This window comes from Bos grunniens, chromosome 2, assembly GCF_055505025.1.
Source record: "Bos grunniens cultivar Pamir isolate PY7600 chromosome 2, Bosgru_T2T1.0, whole genome shotgun sequence".
Taxonomy (NCBI): domain Eukaryota; kingdom Metazoa; phylum Chordata; class Mammalia; order Artiodactyla; family Bovidae; genus Bos; species Bos grunniens.
In genome coordinates, this window is record NC_141166.1 from 53,677,142 (window position 1) to 53,698,555 (window position 21,414).

General features: G+C 37.1%; 1 long non-coding RNA gene across 2 annotated transcripts in view; it reads left to right on the forward strand.

Moving 5' to 3' along the window:
* LOC147378107 (uncharacterized) overlaps nucleotides 1-21,414 on the forward strand; it is an 81,254-nt gene that overhangs the window by 49,365 nt on the left and 10,475 nt on the right. The window contains exon 3 of one of the 2 annotated variants that reach the window (XR_015151334.1): nucleotides 2,799-4,644. The exons of the other annotated variant lie outside the window; for it this stretch is intronic. This is a non-coding gene — a long non-coding RNA (uncharacterized LOC147378107). Of the gene's footprint in view, nucleotides 1-2,798; nucleotides 4,645-21,414 lie in introns of those variants that run through there. 2 annotated transcript variants of the gene reach the window in all.

The window sequence follows — 21,414 nt, forward strand, 5'->3', positions numbered from 1 at the left end:
AGTGTTTATATGCTTCATATATAATAGCTCAAATTTCAACTTGTACATTCATCACAACCATCCCATGAAGTAGATGCCATTATTATTCATATCTTATTATTAGATACCACTATTATTTATACAGTAAGGAAACTAATGTCTTGACAAGTTAACTAAGAATGCCAGGAAGCACGCAACTTGTAAGCATTTATGCCAGAATTTTCTATCACAATCTGGCTTCAAAGACAATGTTCTTATCACACATTCCATGATAACCCTAAAATAACAGGCCATCTTTAAAGAAATGGTAATTAGCACATACCTATAATATTCTTGTCACTATATTGTTTTAAAATGATCAGTTTTATTCACCACATTTAAAATTACCAACTGTCTCATCAAATATATATTTTATATTTTGAATATTGCATGGCTCAAATCAGAGAAAAAGACATGTGGTACTTTTTACTGTGTTGAATACCAAAAGCTTTAAGTTTAAGCAGTGTTATATATTAACATGAATTGAGTTGGGATAAATGGATTTAAAATGGACATTTCAGATTATTTTCTTATGAGATTCCATTGTTAACAATAAGTCCTATTGCCACTGAACTAGATCCTTCATAGACTAGACAGTCCATGGAATTCTCCAGGCCAGAATACTGGAGTGGGTAGTCTTTCCCTTCTCCAGGGAATCTTCCCAACCCAGGGATCGAACCCAGGTCTCCCACATTGCAGGCTGATTACCACCTGAGCCACAAAGGAAGTCCAGAAATATTTATAAAGAATTCTAATTTTTTTAAAATTTTTATTTACTCTGACTAGATTCTAAAGCAGAATAACAGGGTTTGCTTGTTTGTTTTAGGTAACTACTATCTTAAAAAAATATCATCATAGCAAGATTTTTCAAAAAATTGCTCAGCCTATATGATGTGTATAAACTGTTCTGTTTTCTTTAAAAAGAGAAAATTTTGCACTACTATCATTTGGAGTGATTTATAAAATTTCATCTTTATTATTTTATAACTTTTTATTTGATGGAATTTGAAACATACAGAAAAATTTTCAAAATAGTACGAGGAATTCCATATACCCTTTATCCAGAGTCAACAATTATTTACATTTTGCTTCATATGCTTTAGAGTTTTATATACACACATATACTTGCACAACACACACATATATATAATACATTGTTATTCAGTTGACTAAGTTGTGTCTGACCGTCTCTCTCTCTCTCTATGTATATACACATGTATATTGCATAATGTATATACTGTACACATGTATAAAAATACTTTTTTTCTGAATTTTTTGAGAGAAAGGGTAAAATATATCCCTTTAGCTTTAAATTTTTCAGTGTATATTTTCCAAGTAACAGGACCTTCTGTTACCTAATTACAGCATAGTTATGAAAATAAAACAATTTATTGATAACACTGATATAAAACTACTTTCCAATCCAAAGTCCACATGCAAATTTCATCAAGATTTGCAGTTCATTATCCAAACCAGAATCATACTTTTTATTGAGTTGTCATAACACTTTAGTCTACTTTAATCAGAGATAGTCTCTTAGTATTCTTTCTTTGTATTTCTTTAATATGAATTTTTGAATAGGTCAATTATTTTACAAAGCAGTATTGGGTTATTCCATTATTTCTTCATGATTATAATTAGGTCATATATTTTTGGCAAAAATATCACTGAAATGAAACTGTCCTCAGTGAATCTTCTCAGGAGGGGCTTGATGCAGGTTTGTCCCAATGTTAATGATGTTAGCTTAGATAATTCAGATGGTCTAAGTATCCTGTAGTTTTCACCATTGTAAAGTCACTGTGTTTTCTTTTGTTTTTTTTTTTTTTCAATAAATATTTTGTTAGGAGATACTTTGAGACTATGCATTTATCCTGTTCCTTACCACAAGGCTTACTGACTAGCTTTAGTCCATCAATCACACATTTATTGTGTTCTAAGGAAGAACTTTCCTTTTTATTAAACATTTTTTATTTTGTATGGGAGAAACCCACTCTAGTATTCTTGCCTGGGAAATATTATGTACAGAGATGCCTGGTAGTCTATAGTCCATGGGATTGCTATAGTCAGGCATGACTTAGCAACTAAATCACTACTACCGTAGCCAATTAATAAACAATGCTGTGATGGCTTCAGATGACCTGTGAAGGCACTCAGCCATACATACACATGTATCCATTTTCCTCCAAGCTCATCTCCCACTGCTATATACCATTGAACAGAGTTCCATGTACTATACAGAATGTCTTTGTTGATGGTCCATTTTAAATATAGCAGTGTGTACATGTCAACTCCTTAACTACCCCTCACCCCTATCCTTCTCCCTGGCAACCATATTATCTAACTCTGTGAGTCTGTTTCTGTTTTGTAAGTTTTTGATATCATTTCTTCTTAAATTTCATATATAATGAATATCATATGATATTTCTACTTCTCTGACTTACTTCACTCAGAATGACAATATCTAGATCCATCTTTGTTGCTGCAAATGACATTATTTCATTCATTAATGTCAACGTTAAAATGAATTCTTATTTTATTCAATGAGTTTTAATCCATTATTATCATGATTGGTTTTAATGCTCAAGTAAAATCCTAGATTTGACCAGTGCATGCACCTTTCATTACTTTTATTGTCCATTTCACATATCTCCAAGATTCTTTAAGCCTCTCCTAACTTCCTGGCTCAATAAAATGCACTAGGCTCATCTTGTAATTTCTTGTACTCAGCTGAGTAATTATCCATGAACCCTGGTTACTTTTATTTGTGAATTTTTTTACAGGTGTATTTAATTCAGCTATTTCATGCAAAGATGGGTACAATAAAGGACAGAAACAGTATGGACCTAACAGAAGCAGAAGATATTAAGAAGAGGTAGAAAAAATATACAGAAGAACCATACAAAGAAGATCTGAATGACACAGATAACCATGATGGTGTGATCATCCACCTAGAGCCGACATCCTGGAGTATGAAGTCAAGTGGGCCTTAAGAAGCATCACTACAAACAGAGTTAGTTGAGGTGATAGAATTCCAGTTGAGCTATTTCAAATCCTAAAAGATGGTGCTGTCAAAGTGCTGCACTTGATATGCCAGTAAATGTGCAAAACTCAGCAGTAGTCCAGGACTGGAAAAGGTCAGTTTTGATTCCAATATCAAAGAAAGGCAATGCTAAATAATGTTCAAACTACCACACAATTGTACTCATTTTACATGCTAGCAAAGTAATGCTCAAAAGAAAGGCAATGCTAAATAATGTTCAAACTACCACACAATTGTACTCATTTTACATGCTAGCAAAGTAATGCTCAAAATTCTTTAAGCTAGGCTTCAGTGGTACATGAACCAAGAACTTCCCGACATCCAAGCTGGATTTAGAAAAGGCAGAGGAATGAACGATGAAACTGCCAACATCCTTTGGATCATCAAAAAAGCAAGAGAGTACCAGAAAAACATTTACTTCTGCTTTACTGATTATGACAAAGGCTTTGACTGTGTCAATCACAACAACTGTGGAAAATTTTTCAAGAGATGAGAATACCAGACCACCTTACCTGACTCCTGAGAAAACTGTATGCAGATCAAGAGGCAACAGTTAGAACTGGACATGGAACAACAGACTGGTTCCAAATTGGAAAAGGAGTACATCAAGGCTATATATTGTCACCCTTCTTATTTAACTTATATGCAGAGTACATCACGAGAAATGCCAGGATGGATGAAGCACAGCTGGAATCAAGATTGCTGGGAGAAATATCAGTAACCTCAGATACACAGATGACACCACTCTTATGGCAGAATGGGAAGAGGAACTAAAAAGCCTCTTGATGAAAGTGAAAGAGGAGAGTGAAAAAGCTGGATTAAAACTCAACATTCCAGAAACAAAGATCATGGCATCCGATCCTATCACTTCATGGCAAATAGATAGGGAAACAGTGGAAACAGTATAGACTTTATTTTCTTGGGCCCCAGAATCACTGCAGATGGTGAATGCCACCATGAAATTAAAAGATGCTTGCTCCTTGCAAGAAAAACAATGACAAACCTAGATGATAAATTAAGAAAACAGACATTACTTTGCTGACAAAGGTCTGTCTAGTCAAAGCTATGGTTTTTTCAGTAGTCATGTATGGATGTGAGAGTTGGACTATAAAGAAAGCTGAGCACCGAAGAATTTATTATTTTAAACTGTGGTGTTGGAGAAGATGCTTGAGAGTCCCTTGGACTGCAAGGACTTCAAACCTGTCAATCCTAAAGGAAATCAGTCCTGAATATTCATTGGAAGGACTGATGCTGAAGCCGAAGCTCTAATGCTTTGGCCACCTGATGTGAAGAGCCAACTCGTTGGAAGAGACCCTGATGCTGGGAAAGATTGAAGGCGGGAGGAGAAGGGGAAGACAGAGGATGAGATGGTTGGATGGCATTACCACCTCGATGGACATGAGTTTGTGCAAGCTCCAGCAGATGGTGAAGGACAGGGAAGCCTGGGGTTCTGCAGTCCATGGGGTCACAACGAGTCGGACACAACTGAGTGACTGAACAACAAATTTAATGCCACTAGTGTATCCTTGTCCCTAAGTACTATCAATGGATAGAGGTGAAACATATATAAATAAGTTCTATCTCTATGTCTGTCTGTCTATCCTATTTACTTCTCTGTCCATAGAGACAATCTCTTTATTTATAGCGGTTTTATCCTACAAAGTGGCCACAAACACTGATTTAGTGAATACTGAGTCATTGTTCTTAGGAGAAATACAGAGTTAGATTCCTACAAGCCCCAGGCTACAGCACTTCCATCCACTGATCAATATATAACCTTCTTAATGTGTATGTATGTTTAAAGACACTATATGTAGCAAATAATTAATTTTATATGGTATTTGTTTGTAATAAAGAAATGAAGAGTCATGAAAAGGTTAACGTTTTCCTGGGTAATGAGGATTCTCCCATGGCTCAATTGGTAAAGAATCGCCTGCAATGCAGGAGAGACAGGAGACATGGGTCCGATCTCTGCATCAGGAAGATCCCCTAAAGAAAGAAATGGCACCCCATTCCAGCATTCTTGCCTGAAAAATCCCATGGACAGCCAGGCCTGGTGGGCTACAGCCCAAAAGGTTGTAAAGAGTAAGACACAAATGTGTGACTATACACATACACACATGCAACCCTGAGTAACGATTTCTTTGACTCTTAGTCTCACTATAATGCCTTGTGCTGTGCTTTATCAGTCATCTTTATATCTTTTACATAACTTCATCACCTGCTATCTATTTTACGTTAGCACTTTCCAGAGCTGCTTCACATGCAGATGGGCGATTTCCTTTTTTTTTTGAATGTACACCATTGTTGGTTCATTAACATTAAACCTGCAGCCAACAGCGCTATAACCTATGTCAGAGTGAAACTTATTTAACACATAAATTTTCTCTCTAAGGTACACTGCAGCTTTCTTGTGCTTAGATGCACTCTAGTGCACTGCAGCACTACACACAGGAGCAATTCTAAACAGCAAAATCACCAATGAAGAACAGACAAATGTGAAAAAAAATGGCACTAAGTACTCCATGAGCAGTACACTTGTATTCAGCATGAGAACTGAAACATGAAAGCAGAGTTTCCTTGTTCAACCTAAGCTGAGAACAGGTGCCCCAGGCAATTCCAGTTTTTCACCACACTGTACATGTCTGCAAATGACTATAAAAACACTGTGGCTGTTGATTTTGGGATTGAAAATATATTTTGTAAGTGAGTAAATTGACAAATATGAACTCGGATAATAAGAATTGATTGCATATTGTAAAATATAAAACACATGAAATAAGCACATATGAAATATCCAAAGCATATGTATAGTAATGTTTAATGCACAAATGTGTATTATAAAATATTTTAAAATATATTAATATAAAGCAAAATTATACTGATGATATATATTACATAAAATACTTATAATGTATTTGGAGGGATATACATATACATACTCTCATATATGTGTGTGTGTATATATATATATAGATAGATACATATGTATATAGATACATATGTAGATATATAGATGAGTGTGGATATGTAAGCAGATACATAGATGTAAATACATAATTGACTCGAACAAGGCACAGGTCCACTTACACGTGGGTATTTTTCAACAGTAAATACTATCATACTGCTCTATTCATAGTTGGTTGAATTCACAGATTCAGAGAAATCTCAGATACAGAAGACTAACTAAAAAATATACTGAAATTAACCTCCAAGTTGTTCAATGGTCAACTGGGGAGATAGAAATGGAGATAGAGAAAGAGATAGAAAGATGGATGTCATACTGATACCTTAATCCCCAACCCAATGACAGAGGATACATCCTAATCTTTCCTCTCTCTCTTTGCAGCTCTTTCCAAACATATGAAATATGGCTCCCACTATCTTCAATATGTTCATGCCTTTGCTCAAAGTCTAAAATATATAGAAAATAGTCTCACTATTGCTAACATAAAGCACTGCACCATGCAGACCTACTTACTAGTATTAATATCCATCTACAATTCTTGCGCTAGTGGACTTCACTCTTACTTTTCACTTTCCTGCATTGGAAAAGGAAATGGCAACCCACTCCAGTGTTCTTGCTTGGAGAATCCCAGGGACAGGGGAGCCTGGTAGGCTGCTGTCTATGGGGTCGCCCAGAGTCGGACACAACTGAAGCGACTTAGCAGCAGCAGCAGCAGCAGCAGCAGTGGTAAAGAACCCTCCTGCCAAGGCAGAAATTGTAAGAGATACGAATCCCATCCCTGGGTTAGGAAGACTCCAGTATTTTTGCCTGGAGAATCCCCATGGACAGAGGAGCCTGGTGACTCTAGTCCTACAGTCCATAGAGTTGAAGCCAACTGAAGTGGCTTAGCATGCACACACAATTTTATATTAGGTACATTGATACAAATTTAAATGACAAACTTGGACATTTAAAGTGAACATTCCAAATTTGTGAAAAAAGTACATATTTGTTAACTCTTAAAAGTTTGGATTCACACTATGCTACCTATAATAACCCCCCAGTATTCTTTAACATCTAAATACTTCTGAAATTAAAAATAGTAATAAAACAAAGATAACTTTGAATAGTAAATCCTATAAAGGCTTAAAGTCATTTTTGAATTGGTGTTGAAATAACAAAGTATGACATTAAGAAAGCTAAATAAGTGTTAGTACATCAGACTTTAAAAGGTCAACCATTATAAGGAGGAAAAAAAATCTGGGAACTAACAGTATCCTTAACAAGAAAAACTTAGTTTTTTAAATAAGATTTATTTTTCTGAAATAAAATGTAATTTTTAACCATTATGAAAAACTCTAAAGATTAAGGAAAAAAACAAACAAAAAAAAACCTCCCAGTCATAGATACTTACTGCTAACATGTAAGTTGTAGCTTACTGGCAAAGAGTGTTTTAAAATCATAACTGCATCCATATTTTCAACACTGCTATTTGTTAGCAATATGACATTAGGGTTACTATTTAATCTCAACAAACCAGGGTTTTATAAAATATAAAAAAATTCATTATCTAAATTCATAACTGTATTAATTAACACCCTATTTTTAATATACCACAAAGCACACTTTACTTATAATAGGACTCGATAAAAGGCAGCTTAATATATAAAATCATGGTCTTGGTGTATACATAGTATTCTGTCCTGGATTTTTCCTCATTGCTATATGTTAAACATTTCATTTAGTCATGGAAATTATTTGAAGCATGATTTTTAGTGGCTTTCTAATATTCTAGTATATGCATGTATTACAAATTATTCAATTTCTGTAACTGTTGGGAAATGATGCTTTTAAAATACTACAGTGATTCAATGTGCTTCCTAGTATATTCATTCTCTCTTATTCCATAAATATCTAATGAGTTGAGTCACCATATGTACTGAGCTTGGTGCTAGGTGTACAATGTATATGAAAAGAACAAAACATCTGCCTTCGTGAGACTTCCAGCCTACTGGAGAAGATATATAATAGGCAAAGAAACAATTAAAAAATGCCACAAATGAGTGACATATGCTATATACCATATAAGTATATGTATATACTATATGAGTATATGTATATGTATATGCTATATATACTATATATATGCTATATATACATATATACTATATGAGTATATGTATATGCTATATACAAATGAGTGGAGCTACAAGTAACCTCCCTTTCTCTCTGTTCATCTTTTTATTCTTCTATTAATCTATGTGACAGTGGCTAGGGAAGGATATTTGAAAGATTCAAACTTTATCCAATAGTGAATTTTCAAAAGGGGTCAACATGCAAGCTACCAGGGAAAGAACATTCCCGGTCATGGAAACACTATGTGTAAATACTCTATTGAAAGAAAAATTGTATATATTTTAGGAAGGCAGAGGTGGCCTCCTATATGTCTGAAGCATAAAGGTGAGGGTGGAGAGTTAGGGGCTACACAGTTGTGTCAAGTAAGTTAAACAAGCACTGAGTAAGCTTATACCAGAGCTCAAACTGAGTCATTCTCCCTCTTTTCCCTTTAATTTCCCCGTTTAGAGTAACCTCTTTCTCTTACTGAAAACTCCAGTATCCATCCTCTCTTAAGTGTTAGGTTATGTCACAATCAAAATGTCAGTTTAGTTACTAGAGAGCATACAAGACTTTTTTCAAACCACAATATTTAAGTTAATACTAAGTGGTTTCCCTTCCCTAATCTCAGGCTACTTTTGACTGAAAGCTTATAACTGCTGCTTCCCTGGTGACTTAGATGAATAAAGAATCTGCTTGCAATGCAGGAGACCCAGGTTTAATCCCTGCTTCAGGAAGATCCCCTGGAGAAGGGAATGGCTACTCATGCCTGTATTCTTGCCTGAAGAATTCCATGGATAGAGGACCCTGGCAGGCTATACTCCATGGGGGTCATAAAGACTCAGACATAACTGAGCAACTAACAGCTATAAGTGCCGCAAGCTGCTTTCTAACAGAAAAGGGATTAGGGTTTGAGAACCCTGATCTCCTCTCAATCTGATCACTAGCATTGTTACCCTTGACCAGAAGGATTTTGTTGGCAATTTTTGTCCTTTATCCTGGAGCTACTTCAATGCCCTTCTTCCTCTCTATCCACACTACAGGTTTTACTGTTGGGTGTCCCAAGGCTCCTCCTTCTCTATGACTCTCTCTTGGTGGTCCACAGCTCCTCCCAACGGCACTCACCATTCCTTCACCTCACAGTCTCTAAGAAGCAGAGCAGGTGCTCACTTGCACCTATGTCTGCTATAGAAGCAGCCAAGCCTTTGCTTGTTTTCTAGATTTCTCAAGTCAAGATCAACATCCCATGCCTCTGTCTAAATTCAAAAGAATAAACTGGGTTTCCCCCCCAGGCTTTAGATAAAACACAAACATAATTCTCTAACTGCTATATTTCAGTCACGTGAACAATATTCCTCCCTGAATGAACCAACTAAAATCCTTCGATGCCATCCTCCATCTTCTCCCATTTATTTTTCACCATATCTTTAAAGTCAGCCTCTTAGAAACATTCATTGACATCATTAATATCTACTTCATGCTGACACCCTTCTTCCCCTATATAAAAGCAAGGGCTTCCTAACCAGTCTTGTTTCTACTAGCATTGCCCTCATGTAATACTATTTCTTTTGTTCGCTATTGGAATTTTTTAAAATTTCAAATCTATTATGTAGGTCCTTTGTATAAGTTTTTCCAATGCCTGGTAAAGTCTCTGATTCAGAGACCCTCAGAGTTAGTCTTAACCCTCAAATCCTTCACAAGAGTCTTATTGTCTCAGTTGCAGTTACTCTCAGTTCTGAGGACAGTAGATTCATGGTAAAAATTAAAATAAATAGCAGCTTTCTGCCTATGTGGGTGCTTTATTTTATTAGTTTGATTTCTAACATATGAAATAGAACTGATTAATTTCATTAATACAAATGAATTCTAAAATATGAATATATCTTTTGTAAAAGCAACATTACCAGGAAAAACCTATTATTATTGACAATAAGATAAGAAATAAGAGAAGATTGTTTACTTTTTCAAGCAAGTAATGTGTGTGAATTTTTATAAGAACCCATAATTACTCTGAATGAATAAAAATAGTGGCATGCTCTTGAAAATGTCAACACTCTTAACACTTAAATCTGTAAATTCTAGAGAACTGCTAGTGCCTCAGCTCTGACATTAAAAAATCAGTTTATGAGAAGTTAGAAAATCTTCTGCTTTTTACACTGGTTATAATTGCATATTTACCTGTTAAGATGGTCAGATTTTCTGAGGAATAGTTCTAGTATTGCATATTACAGACCGGATGAAAATGGCATTAGATAATTAAAAACAAATTGAAAGAGATGGGAATACCAGACCACCTGATCTGCCTCTTGAGAAATTTGTATGCAGGTCAGGAAGCAACAGTTAGAACTGGACATGGAAAAACAGACTGGTTCCAAATAGGAAAAGGAGTTCGTCAAGACTGTACATTGTCACCCTGTTTATTTAACTTATATGCAGAGTACATCATGAGAAACGCTGGACTGGAAGAAACACAAGCTGGAATCAAGATTGCTGGGAGAAATATCAATAACCTCAGATATGCAGATGACACCACCCTTATGGCAGAAAGTGAAGAGCAACTAAAAAGCCTCTTGATGAAAGTGAAAGTGGAGAGTGAAAAAGTTGGCTTAAAGCTCAACATTCAGAAAACAAAGATCATGGCATCTGGTCCCATCACTTCCTGGAAAATAGATGGGGAAACAGTGGAAACAGTGTCAGACTTTATTTTTCTGGGCTCCAAAATCACTGCAGATGGTGACTGCAGCCATGAAATTAAAAGATGCTTACTCCTTGGAAGGAAAGTTATGACCAACCTAGATAGCATATTCAAAAGCAGAGACATTACTTTGCCAACAAAGGTCCGTCTAGTCAAGGCTGTGGTTTTTCCTGTGGTCATGTACGGATGTAAGAGTTGGACTGTAAAGAAGGCTGAGTGCCAAGAATTGATGCTTTTGAACTGTGGTGTTGGAGAAGACTCTTGAGAGTCCCTTGGACTGCAACGAGATCCAGCCAGTCCATTCTGAAGGAGATCAGCCCTGGGATTTCTTTGGAGGGAATGATGCTGAGGCTGAAACTCCAGTACTTTGGCCACCTCATGCGAGGAGTTGACTCACTGGAAAAGACTCTGATGCTGGGAGGGATTGGGGGCAAAAGGAGAAGGGGACGACAGAGGATGAGATGGCTGGATGGCATCACTGACTCAATGGATGTGAGTCTGAGTGAACTCTGGGAGTTGGTGATGCACAGGGAGGCCTGGCGTGCTGGGATTCATGGGGTCACAAAGAGTCGGACACAACTGAGCGACTGATCTGATCTGATCTGATCTAAGGCTTCAAATGTTCCTGACAAAAATACTTTGCACTGAATAATTCTGAGTCTGGATCACCACGAGTTTTGGTATCATGTTAGAATTCATTTTTTCTGTTCAGTTCAGTCACTCAGTCGTGTCCAACTCTTTGCAACCCCACGGACTGTAGCACACTAGGCTTCCAGGTCCATCACCAACTGGCATAGCTTGCTGAAACTCACATCCATCGAATCAGTGATGCCATCCAACCATCTCATCTTCTGTTGTCCCCATCTCCTGCCTTCAGTCTTTCCAAGCATTAGGATGTCTTCCAATAAATCAGTTCTTTGGATCAGGTGGCCAAAGTATTGTAGCTTCAGCTTCAGCATCAGTCCTTCCAATGAATCTTCAGGACTGATTTCCTTTAGGATGGACTGGTTGGATCTCCTTGCAGTCCAAGGGACTCTCAAGAGTCTTCTCCAGCACCACAGTTCAAAAGCATCAATGCTTCAGTGTTCAGCTTTCTTTACAGTCCAACTCTCACATACATACATGACTGCTGGAAAAGCCATATTTTTGACTAAATGGACCTTTGTCAGCAAAGTAATGTCTATGGCTTTTTACTATGCTATCTAGGATGGTCATAACTTTTTTCCCAAGTAGCAAGTGTCTTTTTATTTCATAGCTGCAGTCACCATCTGCAGTGATTTTGGAGCCCAAACAAACAAAGTCTGTCACCGTTTCCATTGTTTTCCCATCTGTCTGCCATGGAGTGATGGGAGCCCAAGCCATGATCTTAGTTTTTTGAATGAGTTTTAAGCCAGCTTTTTCACTTTCCTCTTTCACTTTCATCAAGAGGCTCTTTAGTTCCTCCCATTCTGCCATAAGAGTGGTGTCATCTGCATATCTGAGGTTACTAATATTTCTCCTAGCAATCTTGATTCCAGCTTGTGCTTCATCCATCCAGGCATTTCTCGTGATGTACTCTGCATATAAGTTAAATAAGCAGGGTGACAATATGTAGCCTTGATGTACTCCTTTCCCAATTTGTAACCAGTCTGTTGTTCCATGTCCAGTTCTAACTGTTGCTTCTTGACCTGCATACAGTTTTCTCAGGAGTCAGGTAAGGTGGTCTGGTATTCTCATCTCTTCAAAAATTTTCCACAATTGTGATTGACTCAGTCAAAGGCTTAGGCATAATCAGTAAAGCAAGAGTAGATGTTTTTCTGGGACTTTCTTTCTGTCTGATGATGGAACGGATTTTGGCAGTTCGATATCTTGCTCCTCTGCCTTTTCTAAATCCAGCTTGAGCATCTGAAAGTTCATGGTTCATGTACTGTTGATGCCTGGTTTAGAGAATTTTGAGCATTACTTTCTTTGCTGGTATGTGAGATGAGAGCAATTGTGCAGTTGTTTGAACATTCTTTGGTATTGCCCTTCTTTGGGATTGGAATGAAAACTGACCTTTCCAGTCCTGTTGCCACTGCTGAGCTTTCCAAATTTGCTGGCATATTGAGTGCAGCACTTTAACAGCATTATCTTTCAGGATTTGAAATAGCTCAACTGGAATCCCATCACCTCCACTAGCTTTGTTTTTAGTGATGCTTCCTAAAGCCCACTTGACTTCACACTCAAGGATGTCTGGCTCTAGGTGAGTGATCACACCATCATGGTTATCTAAGTCATGAAGATCTTTTTTGTACAGCTCTTCTGTTTATTCTTGCCACCTCTTCTTAATATCTTCTGCTTCTGTTAGGTCCATACCATTTCTGTTCTTTATTGTGCCCATGTTTGCATGAAATATTCCCTTCATGTCTCTAATTTTCTTGAAGAGATCTGTAGTCTTTCCCATTCTAATGTTTTCCTCTATTTCTTTGCACTGATCCCTGAGGAAGGCTTTCTTCTCTCTCTTTGCTATTCTCCTTCACCTTTAGCTTCTCTTCTTTTCTCTTCTATCTGTAAGGCCTCCTCAGACAACCATTTTGCCTTTTTGCATTTCTTTTCCTTGGGGATGATCTTGATCACTGCCTCCTGTACAATGTCATGAACCCCCATCCATAGTTCATCAGGCACTCTGTCCATCAGATCTAATGCCTTAAATCTGTTTGTCACTTCCCCTTATAATTGTAAGGGATCATATTAGAATTGCTATCATCTTAAAATTCATTTTTTATCCCTGAATATATATTAAGGTTTTTTAAAATGCAACATATATTCAGACACAGGTAACTTTAAGGCACAACTAAAGCCAATTATAGTCAATAGAAATTCTAGGATTTCATATTTTGGTTATCTCTCACAAACGAAATATTCTTGGGAAACATGTTCTGAAATATTTTTAACTGTATGTTGCTATGACCCAAAAGGCTGGTTCAGCAGGATTTTCTGTTTGTTTTGTCTTTTGTTTCTTTTTTTATTTACCTCCTTTAAACCAAATGTTTTTCCATGAGTTTTCCATATGGCAGTCTCTTTCATTCTTTCCATGGCACAGACCCAAAGCAGGTGTTTTAATTTCAAAATGTGGAATGCTTATTGTTGCATCCTATAAATCCTTTCCTCTTTATAGATACAACTATCTTTTATGTTTGCTTCTGCCCCCTTCTGATGCTTATGTCAGAAGCTTTCTCTATCTCCTTTATACTTTAATAAAACTTTATTACACAAAAGCTCTGAGCAATCAAGCCTCATCTCTGGCCCTGGATTGAATTCTTCTCCTCTGGAGGCCAAGAATCCCGGTGTCTTCGTGTGATTCAACAACAACCTTTCATCTTGGGGGCTCATCCAGGATCCTTCAGGACAAGATGGGAGCTAACAATTCCAGCCTCAATCCTTTGAACTGTATCCTGAAAAACTGGGATAGATTTGATCCCCAGGGCTTAAAGAAGACACACCTGGTCTTCTTATGTGATACTGCATGGCCATGATACCCACTGGAGGATGGCCAACGGTGGCCAGTTGGAGGGTCTCTTAAGTATGATACTGTTCCACAATTAGACCGGTTCTGTAAGGAACAAGGGAAATGGGTAGAAGTAGCATATGTGTTGCCCTTTTTCTCTCTGTGAAATATCCCAGACTTATGTCCTAAGGGTATAGATTTGGGCGTGAAAACTTCAGCTCCCTCCTGTCCTCCTACTTTGCCCCCGTACCTGGGGCTCCAAGCTGAGCAAACTGAAAGCCAGAGAACCCCCCTCAGAAGGGTTGCCTTGGTCTCAGTGGAAATCCAAACTGAGATTCAAACTGCCCACGTGGAGGTTCAAACAACTCCTGTCTCAGTATGACCTCAGACTACTCTGGTTTCAGTAGAAACTCAGACCATAGAAGTAAGAGATGAGATGGAGGACAGGAGACAAAGAGAAGAAGAAAAACAGGTTTCTCCAATCTATCCCTGGGATCATATGCGCAGAGCAGCCAGAGAGACTGAGGAACAGCCACACAAGCTGTTGCCTCTTTATGAAACACCCACCAGGAGAAATAATCAGTCTGTGAGAGTTAATAAGCCTTTTTCTTATCAAGAAATACAAAGAGTCAAGGAGGATCTGGGAGACTATTTAGAGGACCCAGAAAATATATTAGAGCTTTTAAAGGTGTTATTCTGCTTTATGACCTCACTTGGAAGGATGTGATGTATATCTTGGAACAAACGCTGACTCCTGAGTCAAAGACTCGAGTTTTGGGAAAAGCGGTTGCTTATGGAGATGAATGGAGAAGGCAATGGCACCCCACTCAAGTACTCTTGCCTGGAAAATCCCATGGATGGAGGAGTCGGGTAGGCTGCAGTCCATGGGGTCACTGAGGGTCGGACACGACTGAGTGACTTCACTTCCACTTTCACTCTCAGACTCTCAGTCATGTCTGACTTACTGCAACCCCATGGACTATAGTCCACCAGGCTTCTCTGTTCATGGGATTCTCCAGGCAAGAATACTTTAGTGGATTGCCATTCCCTTCTCCAGTGGATCTTCCAGACTCAGAGATCTAACCTGGGTCCTGCATTGCAGGTGGATTCTTTACCATCTGAGCTACTTAGGAAGTCTGAAACTATCCTTAGAAAGCTACTCTTAGAAAAGCATCAATAATGGAACAGGGATTCTAGCTTTTCTGCTTAATGTCCATACTCCATATATCAGGTAATGGATACTGTTTTCTATTTCACAAGCTTATTTTTCCAGTTAGTGTATTGATCCTTCAGTGACAAAATATTAAATATTATATGACAGTCTATTTTAACTTAGAAAGCTAGAAAAAAAAATGAGACATTCCACCCTTGCATTCAGAAACAGGATGTCGTTTTTCAGTCACTAAGTCACGTCTGACTTTTTGCGACCCCATGGACTGTAGCATGCCAGGCTTCCCTATCCATCACCATCTCACGGAGCTTGCTCAAACTCATGTACATTGAGTTGGTGACCCCATCCAATGATCTCAACCTCTGCTGCCCCGCCTCCTGCCTTCAATCTTTCCCCACTCCAGGGTTTTTTCCAGTGAGTTGGCTTTTTGCATCTGGTGGCCAGAGTATGCACGTTTACAAGAAATTTGCTTTTTCCTAATAGTTAAGCTGTGGGTGAGGTACCTTAAGAGAATCAACAAGGTTTCTAGTTTGTCGTTCGGTAATCATTTCCACAAATTTGGCTTTATTGGTACAATTTAAGGTAATCTTGTTGTCACACTATCATATATATAAATATATATATATATATACATACATATATATATATATATACACACATGTATTTTTGTATATATATATATTATGTGTGTGGAGTTTCCCTGGCAGCTCAGCTGGTAAAGAATCTACCTGCAATCCAGGAGATGCCAGTTTGATTACTGGGTCAGGAAGATCCCCTGGAAAATGGATAGACTACCCACTCCAGTATTCACGGACTTCCCTGGTGGCTCAGATGGTAGCCTGAAATGTGGGAGACCTGGATTTGATCCATGGGTTGGGAAATCTCTTGGAAGAAAGCATGGCAACCCACTCCAGTATACTCACCTGCAGAATCTCCATGGACAGAGGATCTTGGTGGGCTATACAGTCCATGGGATCATAAAGATTTATACACGATTGAGTGACTCCTCTGTCCATGGAATTCTCCAGGCAAGAATACTGGAGTGGGTTGCCATTTCCTTCTCCAGGGGATCTTCCTGACCCAGGGATTGAACCCAGGTCTCCTGCATTGCAGGCAGATGCTTTAACCTCTGAGCCACCAGGGAAGCCCAAGCACATTATATGTGTGCATAATATATAATGAATAATCAAATTTCAATTTTAAATTGTGGAATAAGTAACAGCCAAGTTGATTATAAGTTTTATGAAGCATTTTTTGTAATTTTTTTGTAATGCATATTTAAAACATATAGAGAAGCAAAGACCACCTAATGCCTTTCAATAAGATTCAGCAACTGTTGATATTTTGCTACATTTGGTCCATCTAGTTTTGCTTTCACTGAAGTATTTTAAGTTATAATTCTAAAACATATCATACCAGACATAAATAATTCAGTTGACATCTGTACATATAAGATAATGTTAGTAACATTACCATTATATCTTCAGATATAACAGAATAAATAACTCCCTCATGATCTAAAAACTGGTTTTAGTCACATTTATTTATCCAGTTCACCAAATATCTTTTATGCTGTTTTCATTTAATGAATATCCATAATGAGGTATCATTCCTTTTGGTTGGTATATCTTTTAATTCACTTTAATCTAAAGGACAACACCTAGACAAACAAACACTCATGGACACACAAACCCTTTATTTCCTTGATGGTACTGACTTGTAGAAGAGCTCCCAGAATGTCCTACCTTCTGAACTTTTTGAATGTTTTTACTTTAGTTTTTCATTCATTATCTGAATTACTGTAACCAGAAAGTTGAATCTAGGAGATGGAATATTTTGGGCTAAATATATTTTGCAAACACATTTCAGCAGGGATGCTGTGAATTTCATATGGGAAGATGTCAGGTGGTTAAGTGAGATTAATACAGATCACTGACTATTAATAAAGTAACAAAAGTTGGCTTCAGTCATTGAGAACAAATAATGTATGGAATGATACTTTGATATAACACAAATATGTCTCATAAGTGTTTTAGATAAAGATTTAGGATCAGTGATGATCATTGTCTGAATCAGTCATTTTATTGGGGATTCAGTTCAGTACAGTTCAGTCACTCAGTCGTGTCCGACTCTTTGCGACCCCATGAATCGCAGCACGCCAGGCTTCCCTGTCCATCACCAACTTCCGGAGTTCACTCAGACTCACGTCCATCGAGTCAGTGATGCCATCCAGCCATCTCATCCTCTGTCGTCCCTTTTTCCTCCTGCCCCCAATCCCTCCCAGCATCAGAGTCTTTTCCAGTGAGTCAAATCTTCACATGAGGTGGCCAAAGTACTGGAGTTTCAGCCTTAGCATCATTCCCTCCAAAGAAATCCCAGGGCTGATCTCCTTTATAATGGACTGGTTGGAACTCGTTGTAGTCCAAGGGGCTCTCAAGAGTCTTCTCCAACACCACAGTTTAAAAGCATCAATTCTTCGGTGCTCAGCTTTCTTTTCAGTCCAACTATCACATCCATACATGACCCCTGGAAAAACCATAGCCTTGACTAGACAGACCTTTGTTAGCAAATTAATGTCTCTGCTTTTGAATATGCTATCTAGATTGGTCATAACCTTTCTTCCAAGTAGTAAGCGTCTTTTAATTTCATGGCTGCAATCACCATCTGCAGTGATTTTGGAGCCCCCCAAAATAAAGTCTGACACTGTTTCCCCATCTATTTCCCATGAAGTGATGGGACCGGATGCCATGATCTTTGTTTTCTGAATGTTGAGCTTTAAGCCAACTTTTTCACTCTCCTCTTTCACTTTCATCAAGAGGCTTTTTAGTTCCTCTTCACTTTCTGCCATAAGATGTGGTGTCATCTACATATCTGAGGTTATTGATATTTCTCCCAGAAATCTTGATTCCAGCTTATGCTTCTTCCAGCCCAGCGTTTCTCATGACATACTCTGTGGATTACAAAATGTTGATTTACTAATTTTATCACTCTTTCTAAATTTAATTATTTTCATTCTTTTACTAAAAAGATCTGTCTAGGGGAAGGGCAAGTAGGGGTAAGGGACTAAGAAGTACAAACCACAATGTATAAAATAATAAGCTACAAGAATATATTGTACAGTACAGGGAATTTATCCAATATTTTATAATAACTATAAATGGAATATAATCTATAATAATTTTGAATCACTATGTTGTACCCCTGAAACTGATATAATACTGTTTATCAACTAGCTCAACAAGAAAATGATCTTTCTTGAATCAACTATGACTATACATAGTCTACTGCAAAACAGGTTTAAAGCCTAAGTCCTTCCTTTTAAGAAGTAATTTTGAGAGTAAGTAGTTGGCATTTTAGTTACACACTTCAAATTGTAGAAATAGGCTTATTTTGCTTTTGCTATTTTGAGATTATTATAGACTACTGGATTTTTACCTGTGAAATATGTTTATATCAAGAATAGTCTTTTTGCTATGTGCTATTCATCTTAACTAACCTTTTGGTTGTGTGTCCAACTTTAAATAGGCTACATTGTCCTTTTGATACAACTCCAGTCATTTCCTTACTTTCTGGTCCATTAGAATGTTTCAGACTCACCTTATGACTTTCCTACTTTCAGTTCAGTTCAATTCACCCACTCAGTCATGTCCAACTCTTTGCGACACCATGAAGCCCAGCACACCAGGCCTCCCTGTCCATCACCAACTCCCGGAGTTCAATCAGACTCATATCCATTGAGTCGGTGATGCCATCAGCCATCTCATCCTCCATCGTCCCCTTCTCCTGCCCCCAGTCCTTCCCAGCATCAGAGTCTATTCCAATGAGTCAACTCTTCTCATGAGGTGGCCAAAGTACTGGAGTTTCAGATTTAGCATCATTCCTTCCATAGAAATCCCAGGGCTAATCTCCTTTAGAATGGACTGGTTGGATTTCCTTGCAGTCCAAGGGACTCTCAGTAGTCTTTTACAACACCACAGTTCAAAAGCATCAATTCTTCAGTGCTTAGTCTTCTTCACCGTCCAACTCTCACATCCATAAATGACCACAGGAAAAACCATAGCCTTGACTAGATGGACCTTTGTTGGCAAACTGATGTGTCTGCTTTTCAATATGCTATCTAGGTTGGTCATAACTTTTCTTCCAAGGAGTAAGCACCTTTTAATTCCTGCTTTAAACACACACACACACACACACACACACACACACATATATATATATATATAAATATATATATTATTTTATTAAGTATCTAAACACAAAAGCTATAACAGCCAAATTATAGAGAAAGTCAGATTTTATGTGTAGTGCCTAAGCCTTCTTTCTAAACCTGGACACCATAGTTTGCATTAACTCCCTCATCACCCTTTTTCTACTAGAATTGAAATGTGAATCATTAAGAGAACAGATTTTCTTACATCATTGTAAATTCCCTGGAGTTCAGTTTTGGGTGAAACTAATAATAAGTATACTCACTATGAATTATGATAGGAAAGGCAGTTGGCAACTTTTGCCCTTTTTGAATGTCATACAGGCTTTACATAAAAATCCCACTGGTTATTACAGCATTCTCATTCCCTGATTTTTTTTTTCCTCACCAATACCAAATGGAATAATATTTTGAACAGGTAAGCCCATAGCTGTACAAATAGTTGTGAAATCATAATTTTTCTCATAAAAAAGGATAAAAAGCTTAATGAGAAAATGAACTGTACTCATCTTTTCTTGAACTTTGCTGTCTGACAGTTCTTCCTATTTCTTGTTACTTTGGGTAGATTTATTAAGCTATTTCAAGTTCTTATGTTCTTTTTCTGTAAAATGGGCATGTTAATCATATCTAATTCTCATGGTTGTTGTAAGGAATTAATGGGGTGATTTAAGCCAAATGTTTTAGCACAATAACTAAAACAACCATTGTGACAAATGTGCTCAACACAAGTGCATTGAAAAGTCAGGAGTAGAGAAAGATGATAGAGGTAGAATGGACAGTCTTTTCATTCAATAATCCTAGAATTTTCAACAATCAAGTGACAAATTATGGAAGCCATTGATTGGAAAGTATAAAGTGTTCACTGGAGTATATTTTCACCGTGATCCCCACAACATCTATGCTAAAACCTAGGTTAAAAATTCAAGCTGCAGGATATTTAGTGACATAGAAAAGTGGGAATGTTTAACCTATTAGTTTCCAAGCTAATGTTTGCCTTTCACTGTTTTATGCCATTGTAAGTTCTTTATATAATTCTGTTCCAATTGTAGAGAATAAATGCATCTCACCTCAGAAAGAAAGGTATCAAATGCACAGAGAGAAGACAAAGTAAAATAAAGAGCAATTTGATCCTAAGATAAATGTAAGAATCAATACAGGGACTACATTCAATGAAGTCTAATGACTACATATAATTAATTTCTTACTTATACTATATTTTTCTGCATTATGTTAAATGATGATGAGAAATAAGATTTCATACATAAGGCAATTTAGAAAAGAAAATAAACTTCTATTTCTGTATCTCATGTTTACCATACTTTATAGCATTCTACAATTGGCTTACATTTTCATCAAAGAAAGTTTTGTTTCCTGATGAACATATTTACAATAAAATTTCATTAATAAAATTTAAAAACAAATTAGTATTTAAGAAATATCTGTTTTCAGTGTGTTCCTTTGGAAAATACATGTTGAATGCATATATTCCAATGTATTAAAAAAAAAGCAACACTTTTCTCAACAAACGAAGCCTAAAGTTAATAAAAAGAAGGAAATAACAAAGAATAGACAGAAGTGAATAAAAGAGACTGAAAAGAAGTACAGAAGTTCAATGAAACTAAGTTGTTTTTTTTTAAAGATAAACAAAATTAAGAAGCTTTTTAGCTACACTCACTAAGAAAAAAAAGAAAAAAGTCCAAAATAAATAAAATCATAAATAAAATAACAACTGATATTACTAGTAACAGAAATACT